This window comes from Chinchilla lanigera, unplaced genomic scaffold, assembly GCF_000276665.1.
Source record: "Chinchilla lanigera isolate Chin_1 unplaced genomic scaffold, ChiLan1.0 scaffold00002, whole genome shotgun sequence".
Lineage (NCBI taxonomy): Eukaryota > Metazoa > Chordata > Mammalia > Rodentia > Chinchillidae > Chinchilla > Chinchilla lanigera.
The window spans coordinates 27046718-27072704 of record NW_004955403.1 but is presented as its reverse complement, the minus strand read 5'-3'; positions in this window follow the sequence as shown (position 1 = coordinate 27072704).

Genomic DNA, 25987 nt, shown 5'->3' with positions numbered 1-25987 from the left:
GCAGGATGGAGAGGATCTTTGGAAAGATATCACTACAGTGTGCCAGTAGAAATACCCATAAGAATAGAAAGATATATGGTAGCAGATTCTCCTTCCTTGGAGGCTACTGAATGCAAAGTCCTTCCCATCAACCCTAATTTATCTGTGGAGACGAAGAGATTTCCACACAAACCTGGCAAGATAGTACAGAGATGCTCCTTGCAAAGTATCTGTCTCTCAGAGAAGAGGTTCTCCTAATAATAAGCAATGGTTTGAAAATAACTCCTAGCAACAGCACCAATAGGATATTCTGGACACCATCATCTGGCTTGAGATGGCCAGATCAGAGGGAAGTAGAAAGGAGAAACCCAAGGAGTCTGGGAGAAAAAGGTCGTACACTGATGACAGAGAGAAAGAAAATAGAGAAAGAGACACAGGAGAGAATAGAGACAGACAAGGGTAGGGAAAGAGAGATGCTTCATGCTCATCATTGTGTTTGGGTTTTCCTGAAGAAAATCTGTAATAAAGATGACTCAAAATTCATTCTGGCTGGAGATGACTCAAACTTGGTACCATCTTCTAATAAACTGCATTCTTATTGAATCTGGTGCTACATGTAGCTTCAGAATGCTCAGAGTTAAGAAGTGGGAAGATGTTTTGCCAACTAGGACAAAGGAACAAAAATGTGTGTTTGCACAGAGAACTATCCAACCACACTGTCTTTTTAAAAATATATTTGTGTTTGTAATTGACACAGAGGAATTGTACATATCTATGCGGCCAAGTTGCCTTATATTTACTCTCTTTCCCTTGAAAACCCAGGGCATACAACCAGATATATATTATTTCTGCTCTTGCTTTTCAAGGCAGAGATGAACAACAATACACACAGCAAAGAAAGGAAAGTGCAGCCCCAGGGAACTAATTGGAAGGAGGAGCCACCAGCAAAAACGCTTTGGTTGATTCTTCAAAGACGCTACTTTTCATAGCATCATGCATTTAGCAGCCTTTTATAAGAAATAACAAAAAAGACCAGACTTTTCCCATCTCAAACCCTCCAAGTTCTACTGCACTTATTAAAAATTTAACAAAACACATCTTTGGCTCCTTACTAGGACTTGTGGAAAGATCCTCATCTGCTAATTTCTGTTCTGAACTTCTTCCTCGCCTCTCCCTCTTCCAAATTACACCCTGCCTTAAGTTTACTTCTGTGGCGCAATTAATTCTCAATGCACATGGGCTCGCATTGTAAGCACATATGTTTGCTTTTTAAATAAAGTTGTTAATGGCTAAATGTATTCCTCATTCCTGGTTTCACAAGCTCAGGATGGCAGGGACCATAATGTTTCCCGAGTCCTGGTGGCTGTTTTCTTTGCACAGGGCACTGGCCTGTCTCTCACATTCACAGCTGTTGTACATGCTTTGCATTGAGAAAAAGAAGAGCATGGAAGGAGGAAAAAAAGTCTTTTGTGACTGGTGAGTGAGCAAGTGCTAGCTTACACTGTCTCTCTCTGGAGTGAATCTGAACTGCCTGGTGTGGATATACTTTACTGAAATGAACTGGAGTCTGTACAGGTGCAGGTGAGCTGCGTTAACCAAAACAAAGATCCTGCAGGTTTCACCCATCAAAATAGTGTCTCACCGCCGGGAGAGTAAAATAAGGCTCTTTAGCGTCAGGAGGGAGAAAGGAACTAAGTAACAGTCCAGGGTCATGGAGCTGAGCTGCATAAGGATGCCCAGTCCTGGTGACCAAGGACTCAGAGTCTGAAAAGGAAGTTGCCATTGCTTTGGTGGGATTACTGGACTTAAAGTAGGAAAGATTTGTCAATTTACTTTTGAAGAAAGTTACTATACTTATGCTTATTTCTCAAGATATATATATATATATATTTATATATTACACAAATACTCTGGGGTTGATATTTAAGAACTATCCTCTTGGAGCAGTAGAATGAGCAGATGAGGTAGGATAATTTTTACTTGTTTTATACCTTTCTGTAGTGTTCAAATTTTTTACTTTGTGCAGGCATTACTTTTGTAATAAAAGGAAAGCAGCAATAGCCATGAGATTTCCCTTCCAATATCCACATACTGTAAAATGATCTACGTCATCAGACTGGAACTATATTGAATATCATAGATGGAGCTCCATTCAGCCGTCTTATGAAGTATGATTTTGAAAGAGCTGGCCACACTTAGAGTGTACAATACAGAATTCTTGCTAATTGCTTTTCAGCATCACTTCTGCAGGCAGCAGAGAAGAGACAGGGTGACCATAGTTTGCAGTTTACATCTCTCAGCATGGCACGATCTAAAATGGTCCGTTTTAGACAACAAAGTTTTGATTTCTATAGTTATGTGTAGCTATGTGGGGTGTTATTGTGTGCCTAATCCGTCCTTAATGATACTTTAGGTTTAAACATATAGGTACCTAGTCACTGTGATAGGTATTTAATATGCATTATTTAATTTAATTACCCAAAGGCAAAATTATAGTAATAATAAAAACCTGACATTTGGTAACACCACTATTTTGCTTAAAATTTCGACTCTCTTATCATTTTCAGAAATTCAATCATATCTGTCATTGGTTATATCTATCCTTTCAAAACACTCTGACATACATAAACTCCTAATGTCTGTGTAATGCTTCTAATACTATTCTTCTGCCAATAATATAAATTTAATATAGATTTCATAAATAGACATTGTTCTTGTCTTCGATTCAAAATCCATTCCCTCCAGGAAGTTGACCTAAATCAATTTCCTTTGTTACACACTCACAGCACCTTTCAAAGCATTTATCTGTTTATAAAGATTTCTTTGATTGAGATCTGTTTTTCCAGGATTCTAAGCTCTTGGTAGGCAGAGCTCTTCCATTTGCCTCTTAGTATTTCAACAGCACCAAGAACACTGCATTAATAGCACTGGCACATTACTAGACACGAATTATTGGCAATCTCCCACTCTAATAAGAGGGGCTCTGGAATCTCACATATACACCAGAGGATCTTGCAATAAAAAGATGGGAAGAGGGACCCCCTTTTCCCCTCAGAGGTTAAAATCTTGTACACTCAAAGCCTAAATATCGGGCTGGGGATTTAGCTCAGCGGCAAAGCGCCTGCCTGGCAAGTGCAAGATCGTGAGTTCGGTTCCCGGTACCAGAGAAAAACAAAAAAAAAAAAAAAAAAAAAAAAAAAAAAAAAATCCTGAATATCTTAGGTTTTCTAAAACAGGTATAAGGGATAACTTGGGGGGTAATATGTCTTTAAGGGTAATTCCTGAAGCCTTTCTTGCATTTTTGAGCTTTAGTCCTCTGACTTCACTGTCAAACTGGCTTCTACCCAGCACAGTTTTCCTTTCTTAGTCCTGATACCTGTGCGTAGTCTGGATGCCAATGCTTTTGTCACATCATGATGATTGTAGTTTTTTTGCCACTGTGTAATTTGGGAATGGCAATCTGAAAGGGAGCACATTTAAACTACTTTGAGAAAACAATTTATATATATTGAATAATGAGATAATCTTAGTCTTTCAACTAAGATGACTGTGGGGTGACTATATGCTTCCCACCCCAAGCCTCCTCCTTTTAATGCCAGTCATTATTTCAAGCGGAATTATTGCTAGATAGTTGTATAAATCATCTTCCACCTAAATACAGGAAATAACATAAACTATCCTCATTGGTTAGATTTTTCTTCTTCTTCAAAATATCTAACAAGCTACACAGATATTTTACATTAATGCCAAAAATATAATATTTCTATTACAGGCCTGGCCCTTAGTGAAAGAAATCCGGGTATGTGTTTCTCCAAGACTTACCCAAAGTTTTCTTCCTCTGACGACATTAGTCTTATAGATTTTAAAATAAATACATAAATCTTGTTTCCAGTAAACATTTTTTTAAATTAGCAATGACAGCAACATGCATAAACATAACTTGATAATGCAAGTTTTCCCCCTTTGAAGATAGCCGGTTACAGGGGCTGGGGATTTAGCTCAGCGACACAGCACCTGCCTGGCAAGGACAAGGTTGTAAGTTCAATTCCTGGTACTGGAAAAAAAAAAAAAAAAAACGCAAAAAAAACCCCCCAAAACAGAAGATAGCTGGCTACATATTTAGCAGTAAAAGGCACGTGCATAAAAGATAGATTGCTTCTGACACTGTTATAAGACTTGATTAATCCATAAAGGTGCTACAAAACTAAGGAGTGTGAGTCCTTGTTCTCTACACCGGAAAAATGATACAAAATATTCATGTAGATAGCAAAAATTTGCTGCTTCTTTCAGTCATCGAATTATTTATTCAAATAAAGATCTCCATTTCTGTAGTCAGGGTTTCCAAGGGAAATAATACAGGACACATAATTTATAGAATTATTTTATAATAGTCATCCAAAGAGTCATATACAAAGAGAGTGGTAGTAATTCTGTCCACACATTAAAGATCAAAAGAATCCAGCTGAGGGCCTGGATCCCACAGCAGTGAGTGAGTCTAGGTGAAGACCTAGAGCCCATAACAATGCTGCCCACGAGTCCACCTGAAGGCCTAGAGCCCATAACAGTATCTCATGCAGGCCTGTTTCATGAATCTGCGCTGGAAACGACCAAAGGTCGGTGATGGAAGCTAGAAAGTCTGCAGCGAGATGCAAGATCTGTGCCAGCAGGCTGAGGGACCTGCATTGGAGCCAAGAAAGCAACGCTCGAAGTAAGAACCAGAGCTCCCCCAAAAGGTACCACAGCCATCCTCAGCAACAGTGAGGTCTGGAGCTCCTCCTACGGTAGAAACAGCTGAGTCTACATCAGGAAAGCCAGCCCAACAAGCTTCTCCAGGAGACTGAACAGTGCACCATCTTCCCCTCCAGAGCCAGAAAACAATGTTCAAAATAAGGACCAGAGCTTCTCAAAAATGAACCACAGCCATTCTCAGTGACAAGATCCTGAGTTCCTCTGATGACAAGAACAGCAGAGTTCATCAGGAAAATCAGCATGACAAGCTCCTCCAAGAGAACCAACAGCTCCCTAACAGCTTCTCTTCTTCTCCAATTCTTCTTATGTAGTTGGCAACAATCCTCAGGTGGGCCTCCCACACCCAGAACCATGCTGATTCAGTTCAGCTGGGTATTACAAGTTGACCATCAGTTGTCAATCCACTACATCCATCATATGTGATTTAATCAATAATTACCCTTGCAGCCTTTCCCTATGGGTAGGAAAAGTGCAGAACTTGGGAACTAAAAAGTATATTTTCTTTTTAAAAAAGTTGTATTGCCTTAGGTGCCATAAGGTACCTGTGTATTTGATTCATGGATGAACCAAATTTTTAAAAATCATTATTATTTATAGTTTCCAACAATAGGAGACTATATTAAGTATGCAGAAAAAACAAATACAGGCTCTGGATTCAATTGTAGTTTGTTGTCATTATTTATATGCCACAGCCGGAAGGTTTTGACATCATTTGTGTATTCACCTACTGGGCAAAATAGAGGAAAAGAATCACAAAGCCCAATAAGAATATAATTGAACTACTGAGACTTGTAGGTTAATTTAATATAGGGAGGAAACTCTATTTTAAATGTGATGGTATAGTAAAAAATAAAAATAAAAAAAGAAACTATTTAGCATTGTACTTTCTCTGCAGCAAGATAAAAGGGCACTTGGTCCTGTGTTTTCTTTTCTTTCTTTTTTAAAGCATTTTTAAAAGGACGAAAGTAATGCAATGCAGAACAAAAGTCATTAACTCTGAAAACTAAATAGAAAGTGAGCTCATTCAATAAACTGTCTAAGATTCTTTTAATCAAGTATATATTATCAGCAGGACAATGTATCTGGACTCTACAGACTACAGTCAACCTATTAGAAACCTTTACTTCATTTATAATGTAGTCTGATTCTTTCATGTATTTTCGTTCCTGCTAGGTCATATAAGATATAATCTGGCTTAGTCTCTTGTTTTTGTGACATTATATACACTGTCCAGTTTTATCACTGGATTGACTAAGTAACCAGAGGCTAAGTAACCAAACTTAGTGTTAGTGATCCAGCAAAACTTAAAATTCAGGAAAAAAAATTAACTTCCAGCTTTTCCTTTAATCACTAGAATTTTGGACTTGATGCTACATTCCCAATCCTTTTTTATTTTTTATTTTGAGACGGGGTCTCACTTAGTGTCCCAGGCTGGGTCAAACTTGTGATCTTACCGCCTCAGCCTCCCAGAGTACAAGGATTATAGGCATTCGCCACCACACCTGGCTAGTCTCTTTTTCTTAAAAGTCATTTCCTATGGATCATAACAAAGAATGTTATATTAAGCTTTTATTGGTCAAAACCACATTTACTCAAACCATTCATATTTTTTCCAGTCTTTTTATCTATATTTAATAAGGCAAATGAAAGCTACATTCTTTTCTCTATATCGGTTCTTTTGTTGTGGGTGTGTGGTGCTAGGGACTGAACTCAAGGCCTTCCGCATGCTAGGCAAGCACTCTCTCACTGAGCTACATCCCCAGCCCCCCTACAATGGTTCTTTCCTACCCTAACCTTATCCTGTTCAGACACCAAACCACACCTTTCTGATTAATAAGATTTGTGGGCTAAGTAATTAACATCAAACTCTCTCAGGGCCTGTTTCTCCGTGGGTCTCTACCTGCTGAAGCCACTCCTATCCTGGAAAAAGATCTGCTCTATTTTCTCCTTTTTAGTGCCCACAATCTAGAAAATGTGGCTTAAATTTGACACCTCCTCTCCCTCCTCAGGGAGCATAAGTAACACTTCCTAGTGTGACTTGGTGCCTGGTATTTAGCCTAACAACTATCTGTCATGTTGGCACTGCCCCCATTTCACAGATGAAGCTAGGAGCAAAGAAATTGAATGATGTGCCAAAGTATGATTACCAGTAACTGAGAAGCAAGGATTCAACCTAGGCATTTTGGCCGTGGATGCTACAGTTAACAATAGCTATATTATCGCTTAATGACTAAGCTGAGTACTGAGGATTTCTTAAGTACATCCACTGTCTTTATCACTACCTAGCTTCTCTAACATCAGTGACTTCCACATAGCTTCCTATTCTGAGTGCAGAGTGACCCTTATTAGCATTCTCCAAACCCTTACATCTGTCTTTATTGTATTATGAGTATTTGAACCATTCCATTCTGGGAGACATAGGAAGGAAGTATTCTGGGAAGGAAGTATTCTGGCATGACTTTGAATGACAGCATTGAGGAGCAGTCCTTAGAAGTCCTGAAAGAGAAAGGGATGGCACACAGTGGGCGGGAAGAAAATGACGGTCTGAATGTGGTCGTAAGAAAGCTGGGAGCATCCAGTCAGACACATAAGGCTTTTTGATGAGACCTGCCAACTGGCTCCATGGCCACTCATTTGAAGCTGGCATGGGTGGGGGTGCTGCCTTTGCTCGCTGTCCTGAGAGAATGCTCGATGGTGTGATATGAACTGAACACTCCAGGAAGGCAATCCCTCCCTGCACTTCAAACGCACTGAAAGTTCACAGACCCCAGGAAGGGATACTCCTTAAGCTTTACCTCCTAACATTTAATTATCTCTAAATCCTCTTGAGAGGATGCCCTGATACCTAAAAGAAACCTAAGAATAATAACTTATACTGTCATTGGAACACAGGAAACAATCCTGACTGGAGGGAAGATGATACCAGAGGGGAGGAAACAAAGGAGCCCTGTTCAGAATGTTGCCATTGTCACCCCCAACCCTGGGATGGGGATAGCGGTCCATACTGTTGTTGGAAAGGACAGAAATTCCAGTTGGAACCTATAGCACTAACGACTCAGATGAAATCCCTGGAGCGTGAACTAACACAGTGGCTATGAAGTTGAAATACTATGAGAAATACTACCGGATAATGAAGAGCTACATTTAGCATTTCATTGAATTTGTGTTGAAGATAGAGGAGCAGGAGTCTAAAAAAAGTTTAAAAGGAAAAGTAAAATTCAGAGGAATTGCATTTCCTATGAAGTGAAATTAGTCTATTTTGATTAGTTAAATTTCCAATCGTCTGTATGATATTCATTAGACAATATCCTGTGGAAAGTGAGAAGAGACTTAGAAGGAGGGTGAGAGGTCAAGGATGGAGATGTCAACCCCATATAGAGGATAATTGAATCCTGTGTCATTGAAAAATTGTTTAGGTCTCTAGTTCTAGCAGCTATGAGAGTTAAAATTATCCTCCTTATTTCACTCAGTGTATTTCATTATTTAGACATCATATATTAGACATAAGGAAGAATGTCTTGAGTGTAAGAGTGATTAAACACTGAAACAGACTACCGAAGGAGCTTGTGAAATTATCGACTCTAGAACATTTTAAAAATAGAGGCAACCATCTGTCTTAAAGGATTTTGGTGGTAATTCCTGTTTGAAAAGGAGGCTGGACAAAATAAACTTAATAAGGGAATTTTAAGGAAATAATGTCCTGAACAGTTCCTTAATTTCATGGCCTCATTCATGCATGCTTTATGACATGAACTCTTTTTTATTTTATTTTAAAGAGAAGATTTCGATTTATTTCTCTATATCATTTTTGTGACTGTTTTCCAAACTATTTTAAAGCTGGTAGTAGGAGACATTGTTATATTCTTTATGTTTTCTGTTTGACAGTATTGTTCAATATATGGTTTTTTAGAGAACTTTAAACAATATATAGACTTTATAAACAGGATTTGAAAAAACTAAGGAAATGAAAGTATGTTAAGGGTTAGATTAGAAAAATTAAACTAAAGTAAGAATGGAAGGAAAATACAGAGCATAGAGGAAGCAAATTTTACTCTCCTTGGGTTTTATGCTAGACCTGAGAATTAGATTGATCAGTAGGAGAAAAGATGCAAGTTTATTTCATACACATTTTATTTGTCACAGGAGCCTTCATAGAGAAATGAAGAAAGAAAAACTAAAAAAAAAAAAAAAAAAAGATATTCCATTTGACCTAGCTATTCCTCTTTGAAGTACTCGCCCAAAAGAGGTAAAGACATCATATTACACTAATACACACAAACCCGTGTTTAGAGCAGCATAACTCATAATAGCTAAATAATGGAGCCAACCTATATGTACATCAGTAGATGAATGGATAAAGAAAATGTGGTATTTATACACAAAGGAGTACTACCCTGCTATAAAGAGAGATAAAATTGAGTCATTTGTAGGAAAACAGATACCCCTTGAGACCATAAGGGCAAGTGAAATAAATCAGACACACAAAGGGGCTGGGTATTTAGCTCAGCGGCACAGCACCTGCCTGGCAAGTGCAAGGTTGTGAGTTCGATTCCCGGTACTGGAATAAAAAAACAGACACACAAGCTTGAATATCACATGCATTCTCTTATATGAGAATCCCTGTAACAAATTAAAGAGCAAAAAAAAAGACAAATCACAGGTAACAGGGAGATATGCCTTTTGTGAAAAGGAAGGTGACCAAGAGATGCACCAGAAGACGGAGGGGTGAGCAAGGAGAGGGGGAGGTGAAAAAAAGCAAATGTGCTACATACATGTACCAACTTCCCACGATGAGCATAACTGCTCTGTACTGCAGACATGTACCAATATAATAATCTAAAAAAGGAAATGAAGACAGAGTTAAGTACTCATATAATGAATTGGACAAAAAAGGTAATAAGTCATAGAAAAAGAAACTAAATTACGTGGAGTAGGCAAGAAGATAGTTAAACTAGGTCTGTACTGAATTGTATTAGCTATGATTTTTCAACCCTTGATAAGAATGGCACTTTCCTTCTGCCATGGGGCGGGAAGCTTTGACATAAGATTTTGTCTGTTGATTGTAAGACATTAAGGAAGGTCAGGTGAGTTTGCAGGAAACTTCTTATTCCCTCTCTCACCCCCGTTGTTCAAGGCTTTCAATAGCCAGGAAGAACGAGCCGCATCTTGTCTAAGTTACCTGCTCAGCCAAAGATGGTCATTTTGGAACCAAAAGTGAGGGGAAGGTCTGGGCTGAGAGCCAGGCCCACACTGCCTTGGAGAGCTTCTAGGGAGAGAGGAACAGGAAAGGACAGTGACAATGCCTCACAATGTGGACAGTGTCCTTTCAACACATCATCTCTAATACCCCCCCATAATGAATATGATCGCTATGTATATCTAAAATGTTCCAGTAAATTTAAAAAACAAAACAGGACAGCAACTCTTCTCACTCATGAAGTGTGATGCAGTAAGTGGCCTGGCCTCTGGTCAGCCAGGTTAACAGCTGCTTCTCCTGCAGGGTCAGTTGGTAAAGAAGATGAAGATCAGAAAAGAGGAATTCCATTCCCAGACTGTATGGTAGAGGTATAGAGCAGGAACTTCAGTTAGGCATCCACAGAAAAATTTCGGATATTTGAAATGGATTTGCAAGGAAGCATCCCTTTTATATCTTTCTACTATTGGGAAGATTAGCTATATTGGAGGACATAACATGTCAACAATAAAAATTAATATTACTCAGTTTTATTATGGAGGAATTGTTTTATTTTGAATAAGGGTAGGGATACAGATGATAGGGATACACTACTGGAGCATACCATGTTGTCTAAATGATGTTGATACAAATAATCCTCCCTTTTTGCTGTTTTCCTTTGTTTACACTAATTGTAAATTACATAGGACAATGTCATGGAAAGACAAATGAAATTAATTTTATGCCTCCTTTTTATCTGCATGGACAAGCATGTTGAAATACCAAAGCCTCAGGTGATTTGTATGGCAAGGTTCATGCTAATCAAAACATAAAACAAAGCACTGAAACTATAATGATTCCACCACACACATACTAAAATGTTCAAAATTTAAAAAGACTCACTGTAAAAGTATTGGCAAAAGTGTACAATAATTGGAACTCTCATATATACCTGATGTGAACATAAAATGGTATATGAACTTTGGAAAATAGTTTGAGTGTTTATGAAAACCTGATAGATATTCTTACCTTGTGATATATGTTTTCTACCCCTAGGAATTTACTCCAGAAAAAAAGGTAGGTGTCTCTATAAAATTTATACCTGAAAATTTATAGTAATTTTAATAGCTCCAAACTAAAAACAGTCCAAATATCCTTTAATAAATGAGTGGATAAACAAATTGTAATAAGCATAAATTCTGTAGAATTTTAGCCATACAGAGAACCTACTCACCAACACATGGAACAGTCTGGATGAGTCTCAAAATAACTGTACTGAATAATATAAAGCAGAGCAAGAGTCAGTGCTGCATATTCTATTCATAGGGAGATTTCTTAGAAATGAAAACTAATCTAAGGTGACAGAATTCAAATTAGTGCTGCCTAGAGGTGGGGTCTGAAAAGGACAGTAAGGGAAGAGTTACAAAGAGGCATTGGAAAAGTTTTGGAGGCAGTGGATATGTCAATTTCTTAATTGTGGTGATGGTTGCATTGCTGACTATATATGCCAAAATTTAGATTGTGTATTTCAAAAAGGTGTAATTTATTGTATACCAATTATATCCCAGTAAGGCTGCACGTGCATGTGCGCGCGCACACACACACACACACACACACACACACACACACAAACACATGCCACTAACAAATCTCAAGAAGTCCATAATCTTTGTACCTCCCTAAATACAACAGACTATGTTTTTTTCTTATTTCTTTTTCTGGTGACTACATTTACATAGTCTGGAATTTATCTAAAATTTAATTTGTCTGATCATAAAAGCCTCCTCCTGAAATTCTTATGGTACAAGGTCTCATTTACAGAGGACCAGACTCAAAGTCCAAGGCTGAAGGAAAGGCCATAGTTGTGTTTGCTTTGAGAAAGAAAGAAGTTGGCTCTAAGAACTGTGTGTCAGGATTGAGTTTGTTCCTGACATGGTACTTGGCTGGTATTTTCAGCTACAGAAATGAGTAAAACTTTTGATTCAGGTCTCTGAAGTTGCTATTTTGGAGACTGCTGAAAATCTACTTTCTTTTGTCCTGCCTGCCTTTCTGGAAGGAGAAAGTGGGAAGGGAGAAGAATGCAAACTTTTCACTGTGGAAGAAACATTTCTAGAGGCTGGTGTCAAGAGGAAGTGAGCCTTTCAATTTCTCAGCAGGCAGAAACCTGCAGAACTTTTCTGAAGGTTACTTCTGCTCAGAAGGCTTTAAAATTGAAACGCCGAATTGTAATCCTTTCGCTGTTAACACAGATGGTCTCAATGATTCAGCCCTTACCACAATGTCATCTTTGACTCGGTTACAAAGAAAATGATAGGCTAGGAATTCTTGCGCTCCCTGACAAACCTGCTCCTCACAGGACACTGTCAGCCATGGGAGCTTGGTTTCTGTTTGCTTCTTCCTTTGTGAATACAGATTTTCTTCCCTTTTTCTATCGAAGCCAAAATCCTCAATCAGTTGGCTTTCAAAGATTATTTACACATTTGCAGTTATGCCACAATCACTTCTTATACAAACCAAACAATAAGCCTCTTCATTAAAAGTTGTTTTGAGCAGAATTAAAGCTTATTTTGTTTTAGTTGCACAGTTTGGAGCCATTTCCATTTTACGATTAGTAAGTGATCATTATGAAAATCAAGAGTGAACGTGACCTGACGCTTCATGGGCTTCCATAATCTAGCTATGTAGTGGAAATGAACATGGAGCGAAAGAAAATTAAGCTGTGGAAAATATTTGCATATGTATTTATGTGTAATTTTTAGAGGTCTATAGGCTTCATCAGCTTTTCAAAGGCACTCGATCCAAAATAGTTTAAGAGCTGCTGGTCTAAAAGCAACACTGCTTTGCTAGGGAAAACTTGATGAGTGCAGTTGTACATGAGCTGCAATTGAAGTGATGACCGGATCTTAAAATAGAAACATTCGGTGCACATCACTGAATTAAAAAAATAACCACTAACACCAACAAATTCTTAAAAGTACATATTTAATATATTCTAAAAACTGAGAAGATATTTGAAGAAAAACATAGAACTTTGCTGTTACTGTATATTTTAATTTATCTTTTTTTTTCAAAGTACATAGTTGGGAGAAAGACCATATTCCTTCTTCAGAATCTAGGTCTTCTAGGCAATCACTGGATCACATGAAAACAGGGCCTGGATCAACACTGGGTCTATAGATTCAGGCATATATTGATGTGATAATGGAACCATAGAATGCTATTAAAAGTAATCAAAAATTTATTCCCCGTGTCTTGTCAGTGTCAAAATACATATTTAAATGCTGAATAAGAGTTAATTATTATAAGCATCTTCTGATAATCTCAACACAATCATCCTTAAAATAAGTAGAAGGGCTGTGGTTAAATTTCGCAAGAATTATACTTTTAAAAAAATAGTGAAAAATCAGTGGTGACTACTTCCATATTTCTCTCTATCCAAAACTGATCACATTCCTTCACTACATTTCTGTCCTAGCAGTTTTATTCACTTCCATGGTTCCAAGTGCCATCTGTATGTGAAGGTTGTCCCAAACCCCTTTCTTAAATTCCTTCACACATACACTGCCATCTAGATATTTCCATTTAGAGGGAACGTAGATATCTAAACCGTAACAAATCCAAACAGAATTATTGCCATCAGTATGCACACATGCCTCTCACTTAAAAAGAAGCGTTTCCATCAAAGAAACTAATCCTATTCTTTTCCCCCAGCCCAGTAGCTTAAACCAAAACACACCATTATGCCAAACTTCCTTTAACAGTATAGCTCAGTGGTGGTAACCGTGTGGAACACACGCTGCAGTGGGCTGTTTGTATCACTGAAAGCTTTGCCATCACCAGCTGGAATTTCACAGGCAGGTCCATTTCTCCGTGTTCACAATGCACAGACTGCTTCTCTCTTGGGAGCCCAAGCTATCCCGGTCTCTCCTCTCAGCTGCCAAAATTTCCCAGAAGCCTCACAGGCTTTCCCTCTATCCATCTAGAGGCTCATCCCACCTAGTGCATTCTGCTTACTGCGCGACTGGCCTGCATGATAGTCTAACTACAGTAGAATGAAGTCCAGCTCTTTGTCGTTGTTGAACACATCGCTTTTCCAAGGTGGGGAGAACAGCAACATGAGTTTCAACTGACGCTTCTTAGAAATTCTCACTCTGTCTCCTTTCCCTCCCTCGCTGCCCTCCCTCTCCTCCCTGCTTCTCTCCATCTCCCTCTTCCTCTCCTGAAGCCTGAATCAACCCAGAGTACTGATACTGAGCTACATCCCCAGCCCTTTCTTTTTTATCTTGAGATGGGACACACTATGTTACCAAGGCTGGGCTCAAATCTCAGGTAAAATGAGCAAAAAACTGTGTTTTAACAGGACTCTACCAAATTATTCATCCGTGTATGAAAGTCTGAAAAGGAGTGGTCTAAAAGGTCTTCCAAGAGATGGGTCCTCTTCCTCTCCAAATGTGTGGGCTACTCTCTCTTCTTCTCTCAGCATATGCAGCCACAGATACCTATTTTTTAATGTAGTACAGTAGGTAGAGTTTAGTTTGGAGGACGTTTCCTTGCTTTCCCTTCTACTTGGGACTCTATTCTTCCACCTCATAGCATGACTATCCATGTACCAGCTGGGTCTTGGCTCAGATAGCACTGCTGTCAGAACAGCCCTACCTGAGTCACATGATCACATTACATACCTTTTCCTTGCACTGAAAAAGTACTTGGCAATTGCTCATGTTTTTGCTTGTCTTTTAAACTCCTTGAAGACTCAGGCTTTATGTACCTCATTCATCATCTCATTCTTATCTATAGAACAGCTCCTGGTTCAGAACAGATGCTTTTAATAAAACTTTGTAAGTGGCTCACTACTTCTTTTTGTAACCTATGAAAAATAGATACATGTATTGTTTTGATTAAAGAACACAAAGTGAATATCCTTATTTTAAAACTTCTAGCATAGCAAAAACATTCTCCAAATGTGATGTACAAACAGTTGATGTTTTTGTCTATAGATGTGTTTTGAGAATCTTGCAAGGTTTGCTTATGAAGCAGTACCAAAAATAAATTTTACCTAAAAATTCAGTTTTTTGGCACCTTTAAAAATCTTGCACATCTGGCAGCATTAGAGCTGCCTTTTCTCAGAGCCGTAATAAGGAACAGTAGCTGCTCCCAGATATCTATAACTCACAACATAGATTCAATCTATAATTTATCTTTCACTCATTAACATGACATAGCTATCAAGTCTGTGATCCTTGATCCTGACCCCAGTCAATGATTAGTCTATTCATTTGTGGCTAAAATACACACACGTGTGAGCACACACACATACACACACTCACTCTTACACGATAAGAAAAAGATCTTCATAGATACAGTTGTGTAGTTACATTATCAAGGTTCTACGAAACTTTTGTTAAAATCCTTTATGGGTGGTTGACTAATGTTAAGCCCACATTGACCTTTTGACTACGATTTTTACAAAATAATACTTACTCATTGCTTCAGGAAAAAATTAGATCCAGTCTTACTATTTAGTGATTGAAGTCACTTATATATAAATCAAATTTCCCTACTTTAAGCCTTCCCTACACTGTACTTAGGACAGTGCATAAACATGGTGTTAGAACTAATCTCAAAAAAAGCTCTTCCACCTTTAGGACTAGGAGCAGGCAATAGTGCTTTTTAAAAAATATTATGTTCCTCTTTATCTTTTATCTGCTAACATATCTAAATAGATATTTTCTTTTATTAAATTTCTCCCTGCTGAAGACACATTTCTCCTTTGCCTTTTTTTGAAGAAGTAGTATTTCTAAGGCTATATTTCAATCCTATTTAAATATTCCTTAACAGTTGTCCATGAAATATTTTAGCATGTCACATATTGCCTAATTGATATACCACTGAGTCTCCCTGGAGAAAGAGCATTATAAAATAGCTTACCATTGGCTCTCGCAATAAATCAGTGTTCCTGTTGTTTTGAAACACACTGGGAAGAGCTAAAGCTGTAGTTTTGATTAACACAGACAGAGAAGTCCAAAATGCTTCTCCGTTTTGAATGATTCCACTAATCAATAATTCAGCTTCAGAGTTGCCACAGAATGTTTCAGGAAAAAAAAAATCTTTCTGCTTTTCCGATGCCAGGTAGAGAGCTGTTCTGGAAGGTTATGTTTTTGCCACCTTGTTTCTAATGTGAATCACCTCAGAATGATATTGATGATCTCCAGCCATCAGGCCCAAGGGCTGACTTTGATATTGTTCTGTGGGTTGCCCCCAGCTAACAGCTCTTCTCGGCAGGCTTCTGGCAGACGTATGATATAGTGGCTACTACTGAAATTTCTGGTAAGATCTTAGCGGAAATTCTTTCTTTGGTATTAAATAGAAGAAATGTTAATGCTACTCATCTTCAGAATTTTTTTATTAAGAATATTTGATATAGATAATTCACTTCGCATTTCTAAAAAGCTAGAAGAAAAGATTTTGAATGATTTTGCCATAAGGATGCAACAAATGTTTGAGGCAATAAACATATTTAGTTTGATTTAAATATTACACAATATACATATGTATCCAAATTTCATAGGGGACCCCAGTGCTATGTGTTTTTCTCTCTATGTATCAAATAAGGAATTAAATTTTAGATAAAAAGAGAATTTTTAGGAGAATGGGACACAATAAGAAAATATTTTCACAAATGTGAATATTGGCATATTTGTCAAATACCTTAGATATTACCTAGGCTACACTTATCCCATCATTAAAAGATCTGTATTCAACATACCTTGATTTTATCATTAAACAGGTGTACTGAAGAAAAAAAAAAGAAGAAGGCTATCACAGTGAAAGAGATTACCGTTTATTACAATACAGCTATGAAATTCTGACCAGAATGAAAATGTGACTGTGAAGAAAGTAATCATTTGCTTATTAATTCAAGGAATTATTTACCTCTTTTTCAAGTATTATGAAAATAGAGATGATAGGACTCTGTTTTTAACCTTGCAGGTTTTTCAAATATGTATGCAGTTAATCTCATTATACCTGCGGTGCAGATTTAGATGAAAATAATTTTTCTGTCTTCTTTTGCATGCATTGTCCCCCTTTTTAAAAGCAGTTGACGTTAACTAGTAGACAAATTAACCTACCTGAAGCTTCTCTTTCACCTCTATTTTCTCAGCAACATGGTTGAAACTGACAAGTAAGGTGAAAGGTTGTGTAAATATCCAAGCAGGGCAAAACTACCTAGTTATCCCCCAATACTAACAGAAACATAGGGAGAATATTTCTGCCAAATTGAGAGAGAATGAAGGAACCACATTGAGCAGTGCTACCTTATTCAAGGACCTCATTATCTCAAGGAACCCCAATTGAATGAGTACACCATTACTCCCTTCATTATGTGCAAATTCCAGAGGTACAGCACAAAGAGATGGTTTCAATGATTCACACTGTAATTATAAGCACCACATTCAAAAGTGGGACAAAAGCAACAGCGGGACACTGTAACCTCAGTGGTTGTTAAGGAGGGCAAACAGGGAAATTGCTTCCAAGGCCACAACTAATTGTATGATCCAGTCCTTTGTTAAAGGCAAATTATTTGGCAATAATACTGGTACAGAACACAACTTATCAGTGGTAAAATAACTTGTATACATTCTGCTACCTTCCACCTAGACTTGTATATAATGAAGAATATAAGTTGTTTGGTTCATAATTTAGTTCAACAATAGGTAATGACTACAATTCCCTACTTTTTTTACTTTTGTACTCATTTAATTTGGGCAAGGTCCTTTGTAAAATGGTATATCTGCATTCAAAACAAAATTAGGTGTTTGGGGATTTAGTTCAGTGGCAGAGTGCTTGTGAGGCCCTGGGTTTGATCCTCAGCATAAAACAAAACGAACCAAAGAAACCTACAAAAGCTACAAAACAAAAAACAAAACCAGGTTTGCCTTAATTATGTTTCTCTCATTACTGAAACAAAATACCTGACATCCAAAGTTAAGGAAGGAAAGTTTTATTTAGCTCACAGTTTATGGAGGTTTCAGTCCATAATCAGCTGGCTCCAAGGCAGGGTGGCATGGCAGAGGGCAACTGTTCATGGTGGCGGAAGACAGCAAAAGCAACAAGAGCCAAAGTGGCAAAAGGGAGGAGCGTGACAACAGCCTCTTTCCCTCCCTTGCATTGTATGCAGGCTCCCCTCCCCAGGGGAGCACTCACACCACCAATCCCAGCAGTAGACAATGAACCAATCACAAACTACATTCAGCGGCTGCAGAAAGCCCACCCCCATGACTGAGTGAGGTTTTGGGGGAATATCCAGACACAAACCATACCAAGGTTTATGAAGGAAAAACATGATACAGAGAAGGTAATTATTCTTTTTATTTCAGTTTTTGGCCACATTTGCACAAACTTCATTGAATCTTTCTATAATTTATTCCTCTGTGACATAATTTTATTATTTATATATGCCTTTTAATAACTTATTCATTACAAAGATATAGTAACTCACAAGAACACACCTCGCAAGCCCAGACCTAGACCATTCGGTCACTTAGATCTATTTGTGAATGCCTTTGCCATCCTGAGTGTTCTGTCCTCCAGAGATGAGGAACCCCTTACCTGAGTCAGATGTTTTCTTCTCATTCTTTAAACATAGAACTGTGCACCATTAAAAATCATATACTTTTTGTTTGGGCTACCTTAAAATTTATTACAAAATTTTATTTATTTTTCTCACTATATATTTGCTGCTAGGATTAACCCAATCATTTAACCATTTTGATTGCTTTGTAACATAGTCAGCCCCCCATGAGTGATTTCACTTTCTATGGTTCCAGATATCAACTATGTGGTCAACTGCAATTCAGAATTACTAAATGGAAAAGTCCAGAAATAAACTGTTACAGAAAACAGACCAAAGACAGGAAGATATGGCACCTAAAGTGTTAGGAGGTAATTTATTTACATCTGTGGGCCTGACTGGAATCTCTCTCCCAAGACTCGGAGCATGGCCCTGAGGGGTTTTGGGACTTTTATAGGCAGGGGAAGTGGGACGGTACAAAGGCAGATTTGGCACATTTGATTGGAGGGTTGGGTGACATCATCATTTGCTAAGGGAGTTTAAACATCTCAAGTTACATTACAAGGCCATTAGTTACACAAGGGCAGTAAAGACAGGGACTTATATAGAGGAAGAAGTGCTCTGTTCTCCTGCCATACATGCTGACTTTGGCCTGCAGGACATGTCCAGTTCATCTTGATGGGCATCCTGTGCAGGCTTTTATTTAAAATTTTTAGTTTCCCCCTTCAAAACAATCTGTAAATTTTAAATAACTTGTTATTTAAAGTATGTTGTCATAATCAAACAACAGTAAAGTATATTTGTTATACTTGTTCTACATTATTATGTATTAGTGATCATTGTTAATTTCTTGCTATGGCTAATTTATAGATGAAAGTTTTGTATATGCTTAAGTACAGCATAGGAGAGAAAAAAAATTTAAATGTTCAGTACTATCAACAATTTAAATTATTCTTTGGGGGCATTCTTCATGGTTAAGGGAGGACTATTGCATTCTGCTATGAGAAGTACTATTCATTCTTCTACTGTGGACATTTGAGTTGCGTCTGAGTTTTTGCCATTACACATAATGCTGTTAGAAACCTATATATAGATCTGCTTCTAAAATGTGCAGGCCCCAGAGCAAGAGCACAAATGGAGGCTCACACACCATTATCTCCAAATCCTAGATGTTATATATCTAGCCACAGCCACTGTCCTACTTGTATTTCTACCCAAGGAGTGATAGACCATCCCCAGAAATAGATCTCCAACCTGTAGATTAAAGGAAACATCCTCTCCCCTAAGTCACAATGGCTTCATGACTGAAGGGGTCTAGAAGCTATACTAGGCCTCAGCATTACTCAAAGGTGACAGGACCTGCCTGAACCCACGTTGGACTAAGTACAGTCTCCCTTGTGGTGAAGGTTGGCAAGTTTCTTTCCTGGTTCCTTGTTTTAGTGACCTGACCTTTTCAGGTAGCTATAAGTACCTCTTAAATGCCTCTGTCCCATATCTCTGTCCTAAAGCCTGGTAATCACTAAAAATCCTTATGTTATTAATTTGCTATGGTTGCCATAGTAAAATATCATGGATGGAATGACTTAAAAACAGAAACTTATTTTCTCACAGTTCTAGATACTGGAAATCCATGAAGCAAAATGTTCTGAGGTTTGAATTTCTTTGAGCCCACTGACCTTGCTTGTGGATGGCCTCCTTCTTCTGAGTCCCCACTGGGCCACTTCCCACCTTCAGTGTGTGCCTCTGGTATCTATGTCCTAATTCTTTCTTCTTAGAAAGATGTCAGATCACATCAGGCCCAAACTTAATGATATCCTTTTAATTAACTCTTTAGAGAAAGTATCTTCAAATGCATTCTCATGCTGAATGAAACACGATAGGTCCAGAATTCCACATCTGAGTTTCTTTGGGGTGAGACAAAATTCAGTCCACAGAAATGGATATCCCTTGTCTTGTAGGTGTATCATTTAAACTTCTGTCTCTGTCTTCACACAGACTTCTCCGTGTATCTTCTCTTTGTAGTAAAATAATACTGAAAATGAAAAAAGTTGTGACGTTAGTCTCTCACCGCGTTGCCCAAAAAAAATATACTCCCTTCATTTCCAAAAGTCAGCTGGGTTTTATCAGCTTTGCAGAATGATGAATGAATGCCTTGTTCATTACTACTGCTTAAGTCATTCTTATTTATGCCAGTGATTCCAGGATTATGTTTTGATTGTTCTTGAGAGATGAAAACACTTTCTTGCTGACGAATAAACACTGCCACTTTTTAAATATTTGAAAACAAAATGTCCTTGAAGCCATTATGAAATGCTTTGCAAGAGCATCGGGATGCTATTTTTTTGAAAGGTACTTTTTTCTCTACCTTTTCTTTCATGCTAAGCAGTCCAATTGAAAGGGCTTTCAGAGTTAACTTGTTTAAGAGGTACCAGTGCTTTAGTGTAATGAATAACTTTTAATAGAAGACAATCACGCACAATTCAACATGCTGGCATTTCTGTTTCTGTGCTCCACCAATGCAGGGCTCCTGTGGTAGAATCTCTTTCTTTGAGAAAGATGAAGAGATCCAAACCCTGATTAACCTCTCATATTCACGTGGTGCTCTTGATCGGGAGGAGTGCAGCGCGAACAAAGCGTTAATGGCAACCATATGCTTAGGGTATTGTGGGTCTGTGTGACCCAAATGGGCACTTGGGATGTGACTGCAGCTGACTGCTATTTGTTTCAGGTTTGGTGCCGAGATTACTGATGAAATTATTTGTCCTTAGACATAGGGGCACAAGCTATTCTAAGATGATGGCTGCTAGATTTCCTTAATTTACAGTTCCTTAATTACAAAGACCATATTCCCAAATAAGACTGCACTTTTAGGTTCCTAGTGAACATATTACCTGGATGGCTCGATTCTATCCACTCTAATACCCTTTCTATGAAGAAAAAAAAGGAATGATATGTCTAAAATGCAATTTCAAAGTAGAAAGTTATACATATGTAGAAAAGATATACAAATTTCAAAGTAGAAAGTTGTACAAACTTTACAACATCTAGTGTTCTCCAGAGTGGTTATAGCAGGTCCTACTCCACAGCAATATAACAAAGATTCCCTCTATCCATATCCTATGACTCTATACCTATTGTTCTCTGAGTTCTTTTGCCAATCAAAGGAGGGTTAAATAGCATTTTATTATTGCCTTTGATTTGCATTTGCCTGGTTCCTACTGAGGTGATTGCTTTAGAAGAGTTTTTCCCTCTTTGTATTTAGTACAAAATATTGAAAATCATCATTTGTATGACATTTTTGCCAAGATTTTTGAAGCCATTAATGACAAGTTTTAGATGAAGTCTGAATTTAAAATGAAAATGCTACATCATCTGAAATTGAAATAGCCTTAATATCTGTCAAAAACCGTTGTGTGTGATGCGAGACAACTTATCCATTTGTGTTGGGTTTTAAGATTTTTGAAGGCAGGGGTTATCTTTATGCTTCTTTACACTTATCAAAGCAGCTTCTATCGTTAGGCAGTAAGTGCTTGTTGCAAATTGAGAAGAACAACTGTTTCTCTCAATTTTTTTAACGAGAGGGGAATAAGTAACTAGAGATGACAAAAACTTACCAATTGCTCTTTGTATGGCACAATTCAGTTTCATTTAAGGGAATAGATTTCAACATGTAGGCACCTTTAGATACATGGGCCATCATGAGAGCTTGCTATCAGCCCAATCAATTCTGAAAAGGAAAAGTATCTGACCACATGTCATTGTTGTAGTTTGGCTTGGTGCATGTGGCCCGTATCTGCTTTTGATCACCAACAGCATCTTCTGCATACTAAAGTAAGAAATTTAAAACAGCAGAAGAAGAATCACAAATGCACAATAGGACCAATCAGTGGGTGCTCGTTCATCATGCAGCCTTCACTGTGTTGCCTAAAGAAGGTTCCGAAACTGCAAATATGTGCCGTGCCACCTGCTAGGAGGGCTATTTCCTGCGCCTCTCCAAACGTTTATTAGGGATGTAACCGGGCTATCTGGATGAGTCAACATGAAGCTCCTAGGAAATGAAGAGGCTCTTAATGACAAAATGCCATCATTGTTGAAATTACAGCAATATTCATTTACTGACTCTATATGAAGCAGGGAAACTTTGATTTTCAGTGGAGGCAATCAGCTGATCTTGCATATATCATGGTCTGATCCCCCAGAGCAGAAAATGCCACCAGAGATCCTAACACCACAATAACTGTCTGGTCAGAGGGTGTTTGGAAGCAAGGTGCTGTACGTAAAAGAGAACCATCCACCTCAGAGCATTTAAGTGTTGAATATTGTTATAATTAGCATTAAGGTTAGGTTGATGGTACCAGCCAAATCCACAGTCACATAACAGAAAGAGAGACATTAATGGCACCAGTTCATTCCAAGGCCCTCTAATCCAAACAAAAGTTAAGTCTAAGAAGAAGAGCAAATACGGTGGCAGTGGGCATGGAAAAATTAGCCCTTAAATGTTTCCTCTCATGTCTCAGTAAAAGTGATATGAAAAATCCTAGGAAGAATGAAACGTTAAAGAGCTTCTTCCCAGCCAACAAGCACCTAAGGCCCATGAGGAACAATAGGAGCTGCTTTGATAAGTGTAAAGAAGCATAAAGACAACTCCTACTTTCAAAAATCTTAAAACCCAATGGAAATAAATCACAGGAAGAAAATAGAGTCTTCAGTGTCAGCTTCAGAAGAGAACCTGCCATCACTCATAAGCTGTGCGCGAAAATGATAGAAATACAAAGGCCTTCAAGTTGCCTAAAGAAATTTATATTGGCATTGTGGTTCGAGCTTTGAGTTGCCTGGGCCTACCAGTGTTAGAATTGAAATCCTCATCAGAGGAGCAAAGACTTGCCCTTAGTTATTGACTTCATTTAAATACAATGATTCCTTTTCTAACAAACACGCCTTCAAAATAAAAGAAAAGAAAGCAAAACAACCACTTCATTGGAAATTTACTTGCATAGAGAGGAAAAGTCTTGGGAAACATGTGATGCCCTCCAAAATGTGAAATAGCTCTTTACTGTTCCCTAGGAGAGCTCCTCAGTCCTCTCCTTCGCTTCAGACAGATGTTCTCCTCTGAGCACAAATGGAATGGTATACTTGGGGCAGGGCCTCTGGGGACCACACACAGTCTACAGAGTGTCCCCACTCTCGTGTTCTGGCCAGTGTGGAATGATCCTGACTGACAATGTACTACAGCCTCCTCAGCTGACATTAGGCTAACATAATGCTTCTTTCCAAGCAGATTAAAGAAGGTTTTTTGTGCATTAGTTCATTGCGTTCACTTTTACCAAGATCTGGCCAAAGTGGTTTGAACTAACTCCTAAGCAGATGTCATAGGAGATAGTTCTGAACCAGACTGTGGCTTCTAGATACCAACTTCCCAAATCCAATCTCAGAGCTAGAGATCTGGATCTTAGGGTGTTCTTTATCTTCTCTGAAACTCAACCTCCTCATCTGTAAAATGAGGCACTAAGAGTACCCTATCTTATCGTGGAGATTGATCTAATGTATGCTATTATACTGAGTGTTTAGTACATAATGACACTCCTATGATTGTGACATAATATAGTTCTATTAGCTTAGATTCACCATGAGATTCCCTGAGATCCAACACATAGGACTAATGAGCAATCACTCATACATGGCCCAACTAGGTTATACAAAAACCAAAACAAGGGGCTGGGGATTTAGCTCAGCGGCAAAGCGCCTGCCTGGCAAGCGCAAGGTCGTGAGTTCAGTTCCCGGTACCGGAGAAAAACCAAAAAAAAAAAAAACCAAAACAAACAAAAAAGAAGCATAAAGGAACAAATAGCGTGAACAAAACAGTACAATAAAGGACGAGCATAATAAAAATCAACTCGTATTCTTAAGCATGAGAAAGAATACAAAGTAGGGGTACAAGAAAAGTACTAGAATAGAATCACACTTTCATTTTAGAAATGATATTTTTGGAACATTATTATAATCTAATAAGTAGTACCCTAATTGTCCAAAAAACAAGTTAGCAGTTAAAATCTTTTGATAGTATTGGGCCTGTGGGATTCCAACATGAGTTAAATTGTGACTGGATATTTCCTCAGGGCAATTTCCCACTCTGAGAGTACAGAATTCATTTGTAAGTTTGGATTAATTTGGACAGTCCACATTATCCTTTCATCAAATGACTCCAGGGGTGCTGCAGTGAGTTCCACTTTTTCTTCCTCGGTCTCCTTTCCCTTCCTCCCCCATCATCTTGGTAACCAAGCATCCATGCAGGTACACCCACCAAAAATCCTGAGTCCAGGTCCTTTTGGATCTAACCTCAGATGACGTTCCACATCCACTTGGCTGTCTCCACCCCTCTGCCTTCATCCTGATCCAATCCCCCAAAATCTCCTAGCTGTGGACTCTGTTTTCAGCCTTATCTTTTTTCTTCAATCTATTAGAATAGCCAAAGGATGTAACTGCACTGTGCCTGTTAATGTATTCTAGCTGCTTAATAAATAAATCCCAGAACCCAAGTGTCTCTCCTTCTGGCTCTACCACATCAACCAAGCCAGTTTGTAACTCTTTAGCTACAATACTCTTCTTTTGTATTTTCAATTTATCAAGTTTGTCCCTCCCGGGACTTCAGCAAACAATGTTCCCTGCACTAGGAGTGCTCTTTAATCTACTTAGTAGTGTTCTCCATACAATGTTTAGGTTCAGTTATGCGTGTCTCAGTGGTGAGTGTGTATGTGTGCGTTCTCATCCACTTATGAGAAAGACTGTGGTCCATAGAGAAATGGAGAGAACTGCAGTTGGGTAAATATCTGAGTGTAAATGGATTCGGTGTCTCACATGTGGTCATCAAGCCCTGGGTTCTCACCTCCTCTGCTTTGCTATCTTCATTATAGCAGTCAATCCCAGACATTGCTGACAAGACAGGTAAGAACCTCTCAGGCCGAGAGACTCAGGAGAAGGGGAGCATGATGCCTGCTAAAACCCCATCACCTGGGCCTCATGACAGAAAGTTTTAATCTACCCTGTGGCTAGCGAGTTACAAGTCTCTAGTGTACCGGGCCAGGGTCATTTCTAAGAGACAACAGTAGAATCAGCTCCACTTTATAGCGTTTGGTTGAAAATAGTAGCAGGATGATTACTACCAGCAGATGTAAGGTTAAATAATACTTAGCCAAACCTGATATATAAAATGAAATAAATCTGTTTAGTTCCGTAAGACTAAGAGAACTGTGATGTTCCTTCATCTTTTACTTATGTTTTCAGTTGATGAAAATGGCCTGCTTTCACAAATGAATGATGAGTTGGAATTTGGTCTTTTTCACTTTTCCTGCTGGCTTTTGGGGCGTTTTCTTTCACTTATATTGAGGCTATTTCCACACATTTGCCATCAGCCACCCTTCTCCCGTTCCTTTCCATCAGTGCCCTTGACAGAACTTTCTCCAGTGAAGGAAACCATCTGCATCTGTGCTGCCCAATGCAGTAGTCACTGGTGTTTT